General features: G+C 63.5%; 1 long non-coding RNA gene across 1 annotated transcript; it reads right to left on the bottom strand.

The window, feature by feature from the left end:
• Positions 1-646: 646 nt before the first annotated feature.
• Positions 647-2,920, bottom strand: LOC142446206 (uncharacterized). The gene is made up of 5 exons (XR_012784034.1): positions 1,836-2,920; positions 1,611-1,750; positions 1,431-1,512; positions 1,246-1,341; positions 647-1,155 (listed from the first exon to the last, which is right to left on the bottom strand). It is a non-coding gene; the product is annotated as an uncharacterized LOC142446206 (long non-coding RNA).
• Between the last annotated feature and the right edge of the window lie 2,926 nt (positions 2,921-5,846).

Here is a 5,846-nt window from a genome sequence, read left to right on the forward strand (position 1 = left end):
CCCCCTTTTATATGTCCCCCAACCCTCATGGCCACCCTTATGTATGCCCCCCTTCCCACCCCCAGCCCTCATGCCCACCCTTATGTATGCCCCCTTCCCACCCCCAACCCTCATGGCCCCCCTTATGTATGCCCCCTTCCCACCCCCAACCCTCATGGCCCCCCTTATGTATGTCCCCCTTCCCACCCCCAGCCCTCATGCCCACCCTTATGTATGTCTCCCTTCCCACCCCCAGCCCTCATGGCCACCCTTATGTATGTCTCCCTTCCCACCCCCAGCCCTCATGGCCCCCCTTATGTATGCCCCCCTTCCCACCCCCAGCCCTCATGGCCCCCCTTATGTATGCCCCCCTTCCCACCCCCAACCCTCATGGCCACCCTTATGTATGTCTCCCTTCCCACCCCCAGCCCTCATGGCCACCCTTATGTATGTCTCCCTTCCCACCCCCAGCCCTCATGGCCACCCTTATGTATGCCCCCCTTCCCACCCCCAGCCCTCATGCCCACCTTGTGCAGGTTCATTGTGTATGTCCCCCACCCTCATCCCCAGCCCTTAAGTCTCCCTTTCCCGCCCAGGTCCTCATGACCTCAACCCCGCCCCTCGGCAGGCACACGCCAGGTAAAGAGCCGGACGCCAGAGTCCCTGAGCTGCTGTAACAGTGTTTATTGATGGCCGACTTCTGGTGAAGCCGGCGGGGGAGGGGCACGAGCGAGAACAATGGAATGTGTGGCTTTGCTCCGGTCATGTGGAGCTTTCCAGGCGAGGAGGGCAGGCAGGGCCCAAACACACGGCCCCCCGGCTCCCCGAGATGGGGGAAGCTGCCGGGGGGGTTTTGGGGTGACAGGCACACGCGCAGAAGACTGTTCTCCAGGACTCCGGACCAGTGCAAACGACTTAGTGCAAATAATTTTGGGGGGAGACGGAGTCCGGAGGGGGGGGTCTCCTGCGCAAAGAGAGGAAGGAAGAAAAGTGAGGCACTGGAGAGGGGTTGGGGGGGTGGAGAGAGAAAGAGTGAGAAAGACAGAAGAGAGGGAAAGGGGTGGTGTCATGCCGGACTACAGACACCGCTTGTCCAGGGCAGAGTGGTGGCCCCGGGGTCGGAGGCGCTGGTGGGCGGTATTGCTGCAGGTGGCTCCCAGGATTCCTTCTCTTCAACTGCAGATCAGAGTGGAGAGTTGGCAGGGGGCCAGGGGCGGGGGTGGGGGTAGGCGAGGGCGCCCCCCACCCCCAGGCTGGTGGCCTCACCTATAGAGCCTGCGGAGGTTGGGGTGGAGTCGCGGTTCGGAATGGAAGTGTGTGAGTTGAGTTCCAGGCCCAGACTTGAGCTGGGTAGCACCATTTCTGCGAACAGTAGGGTGGGGGGATGAGGCTCCTCCCGCTCTGGCTCCCCACTTTTGCCAGAGCCCAGACCTAGGGGAGCCCCGCCCCACCTTGTCAAAGAGAGCGGAAGGTGTGGACTCCATAGGAAAAGTTCTGGAACCCTGGGGGTGTGGCAGCATGTCCCGCAGCCAGCTGAAAGAGAGAAGAGGGTGGTGGAGGGGTGAATCCCCTACTCCCCCTCCCCCACCTCCCTACTCCCCCACGCCTGCTGGCCCAGGTGGGGAGCTTACCTGCCAGGAAGGCCGGACATCCTCGCCTGTCCATCTCTCATCACTCCGGACCATGTGATAGCTTTCTCAGCCTGTCTGCCCGACCTGGGGCCCAGCCTTCGTGGTCACTGGCCCTCTCCTCCACTTGCCTGGAGACCGGACTGTGGGCAGAGTGGGGTAGGGGTGTTGGGTGGGTGCCAGAGGTGGGCGGGAGCTGAAAGGGCGGGGGGTTGTCTTCATCCTCACCCTCGTCTCCAGGTTCTGTGCACGTTCCACCAGCGTCTGCCCCTTCTGCTCTGTCCCCGCCGAGGCCCGCCTTGGCCCCAGGCCCACAGAAGGTCCCCATGGCCTGCCCCCTGCCGTGTCCAAAACCCCTCCCTTGAGCTCCACTCACACTGCCCTGCCTACCTGACCTCGCCTGGTCTCGCTGATGCCCTTGACTCCCCTGAATCTGCCCTGTCCTAACTTTCAACCCCACGAGCTGAGCGGGGAAGACCCCAGTGTCAAGAGAGGACACCGAGAGTCCCCCCACCAGCCCCTGGGTCGCAGTGGCACCCGCAGAACGGGGCCGGGTCCCCCCCGCAGCCATGAGACAGGAGGATCCCTAGGGACCCGGCCACGTTCCACTCCTAGTATTCTCCCTGGCACTGCGCCCTCTGTTCCCTTTCTTCTGCCCTCGAAGCTCCCTCAGGAGCCCTCCCTGTCCTGCTGCTTAAGATGAAGACGGTGGGTGAGATGCTGCGACAACTAGCTGGCCCCCTCCGTGCCCTCTGCCCTCTCCAGCCCGGTCCATCCTGCTCCCGCACACGCTGGGTCCCTGCTTCTTGCCCGCTGCCCTCCAGGGCCACTCATCACGTCCCTGGCAGCTGCAGCGGTCTATCTTGTCCTTTCTAGTGCCCTTTCTACCTGGGGCGGCCTCAGCCCCCCAGCCTGCCTCCCTCGGCTCCCCCCGAGTAGATGTCACCTGTGCTGCTGTCTCGACCTTCCACGCTGCTCTGCAGAGAGGCTGGCCGCCTCCGCCCCAGCCCTCGGCCTCTGAGTCCCCGTCATCAAGAGACTACTGGACCGAGGGCTGGAGAGAAATGGCCAGCCGACCCTGCTTCCCACCCCTGGCCCGGGTCCGGGCTGGACCCTCACTCAGCTCCTCTAAGTCCAACCAGCTGCCACGTCTTGAACCAAAAATGACCGGGGTGAATGCCTGGCTCCCCCTTCTCCTGCCTCAGCCCCCTTGGGCGCCCCTGCGCCCCCACCTGCCTCGCTCCTGCCAGACTCCAGGATTCCAAGGTGCTCCTTGGCCCACATGCTGCCTTGACCTCCTGCCCAACGCTTCCCTGGTTACCCCCAGCACCCCACGCTTCCCTGGTTACCCCACGGCTCCCCCGCTTCCCCAAGTTTCCCCCGCCAACCCTGCCACCCTCACCCATCCCACCCACCACCCCCCACCCGCACCCTGCTCTCCCAGCCCTAGCCCGGGCTTTTTCTAACAGTCCCGGCCCCGCCCCAGGGCCACGCCCCCGTGTAGCTGGCCAATCAGGCAGGGCCAGCCTTGGGGCCCCAGCGCGGGTCCCACCTCCGCCAGATGTTCGAGCCATGTCCCCCTCCACCTTCCCGTCCCGGAATTCTCTCAGACCTCATCCCTCCCCACCCCCCACCTCCCTCCGCCCTTGGCACCATCCGCAGCGCCCGGCAGTGGGCCCGAGCGCCCCCACCCCTGTTCCCAAGGGCAGACTCAGCACCCTGAGAACTTGGGGCACAGCTAAGGGTCTCGGTGGGTGGGAGGGGGGCGGAAGGCGGGCGGCGGTGAGGGTACAGCGCCCTCTGACCCTGGAGGACTCAGACTTGGGGTCTCCCATGGAGAGAGTGGGTGAGGGAAATGCCGGGGTGTCAGTGGGCCACCCAACTGTGAGATGCTAAACTCCCGGCTTGGCTCGAGGGTCACCCTGGCTTCCAGGGGCAGTCCCGAAGACCTCTCGACACTGCTCATGGTGTGGAGACAGGCGCCCGACCCCGCTAACTGCCCCCGCGGGACAGCGGTGTCTGCCTGGAGGGTCACCTGGACCCTGCCACCCTCTGGGGTCTGTGTCAGTTGTGGGGACCTGCGACCGTGAGGGTCTGCCGCCTGTGGACCACACGGTTGACTAGGGCAGGGGCGCTCAGCAGAGATGTGGCTCAAGTCCTGGGTTGGGGAACACACACGCTGGCTCCCACTCCCCAAGAGCTGCTGAGGACCACGGAGCCTTGGCCGGGTCGGACCCCCAGATTGGGCCCTGGGCGGACCTCAGGTTGACATGCAGGCAGAGCTCTTGACTTAGCCACCGGCGGACCCGCGCGGCCAGCTCTGTCCTGTGCTATGGCTGGGAGCTGGGCTGCCGCCTCGTGGTCACTTCTATTCTCCCGCTCCCGGTACCCTGTGCTGCGAGACCCGGGCGGGAGTCTGTCCTGCGGTGCACCCCAAGGTTGCTGAAGCCCCCAAGTGGAGGCAGGCGATGCCCAGACCCCAGTTCTGGGTGATGGTCTCCTATCGGGGTTCCCTCTGCAGTGAGACCCCATCTGCAGGACCCAGATTTCTGCTCATGTACCTGGGGCACGGATGTGAGGTTGGGCTGGGCACCCCAAATTTTGAGGTTTGGGGGAGACTTTGCTGCGGTGCGCAGGGTCCTGGGAGGAACCGGACACCTAGCCGGGAGCTGGTTTTCAGGCACACGCGGCCGGGGAGTGGAGGGTCTAGCAGCGCAGTCGGGCAACTGGACCCGGTCGCGGAGCTGGCTTACCACACAGACCTTGATGCTGACTGACGCCCTCTGCCCCCACATTTTCGTATCCCTAGGGGTGACCAGCTGGACCTGAGTACTCGGCGCCGCCCCGTCTCAGCTTCAGAAACACTGAGTGACTGGGGCTGTGCCCAAGAGAGCCCAGGGAGCCCTGGAGGCAGCGGGGGGTGGGGGGATGGGGGAAGGGCTTGATAAAAGTCTAGGTTTGGGGAGCCGGGGCTTTGGGGTTGGGGGTGAAAAGTGTTGGGTGACGGGCAGTCTTTGGAGTGCAGATATGGCACTAGGAGGTAGCGGGAAACGGCTCACAGCCATCCGGAGGACCCCCAAACACACTGCGGCACTCGCAGGATCAGGCTTGTACTGGACTGCCGCCTCACGGTCACTTGTGTCCCGACACCCATAGGCTCACGATGAACCGAGGGAGAGAGCCGGGTGGTCCTGGGATTGGCACCACATCCAAGGGAGGACCCCTCACATCCTCCTGCTTGATGTGGGCAGGTTCCCACAAAGAGCCCGTCTGACAGGACACGTCTTTGTATATGCGGACATGGAGGCCGGCGTGGAACGCCTCGAGTCAGGGACACCCTCGGAGATCACGATGGATGGGATCCCAAATGCCCCTTCATGGAAACTGGGGTGTTGCTAGAACCTCGGGAGGCAGTGGGTGTGCCTCAGAGTGGCACCAGGCACAGCAGACCCTCATGAATCACTTTATCACCCACACGTGGTTCCGTGGATCCTCGTGAATCACGTAGTCTCCCGCACCTGATCCCTCTGGATCCTTGGGAACCAATTTGCACCTGCATCTGGTCTCTGTGGATCCTCGTGAATCGTGAATCACGAATCGCTTTGTCACCCTGCAGAAGGACTGGGGTGTTGCCACTTGAGCACTCACTGTCAAGCGTGGAATCGTGGTCTCCGCTGCCGCCTCGCGGCCACTTGTGTCTCCACACTCACCGCCCGGCACTACCTACTGCAGGAGGGAGCCGCAAAAACCTGGGGTCAGGCCTCATTTCCAAGAAAGCACCCCACCCATCCTCCCAGGTGATGTGGAAGGGACCCGTGGAGAGCTCCCCCAACGGGGGAGCCCAATTAGAGGGGTGTCAACAGTGCTCCCGCCTTGCACAGTACTGGCCCATTGTTAGTCAGGACCCCCGGGGTAGGAAGCAAGGAGATCATGCCTGCCTCATTCATTAGCATCTCAAACCTTGAGTGAATGAGCTGTTAATGGGGGGGAGTGCAGCTCCCGGAGTCGGAGGGGATGGGTAAATACGCTGTGATTCCGGACAGCTTTGCACTGGGTGGGGGGGAGCTCAGCGTGGGAAGTTTCAAGTGGGGGCATCCAGTGTTACCATGATGGATGGAACCCCAAACGAACCCCCCCCCCCGTGGCCATGGGAGGGAGTGGGTGCATCCCAGAGCAGTGCCAGGCACAGTGGATCCTCACTAATCACTTTGTCACCCGCCCTTAGTCCCCGTGGACCCT

This window comes from Tenrec ecaudatus, chromosome 4, assembly GCF_050624435.1.
Source record: "Tenrec ecaudatus isolate mTenEca1 chromosome 4, mTenEca1.hap1, whole genome shotgun sequence".
Lineage (NCBI taxonomy): Eukaryota > Metazoa > Chordata > Mammalia > Afrosoricida > Tenrecidae > Tenrec > Tenrec ecaudatus.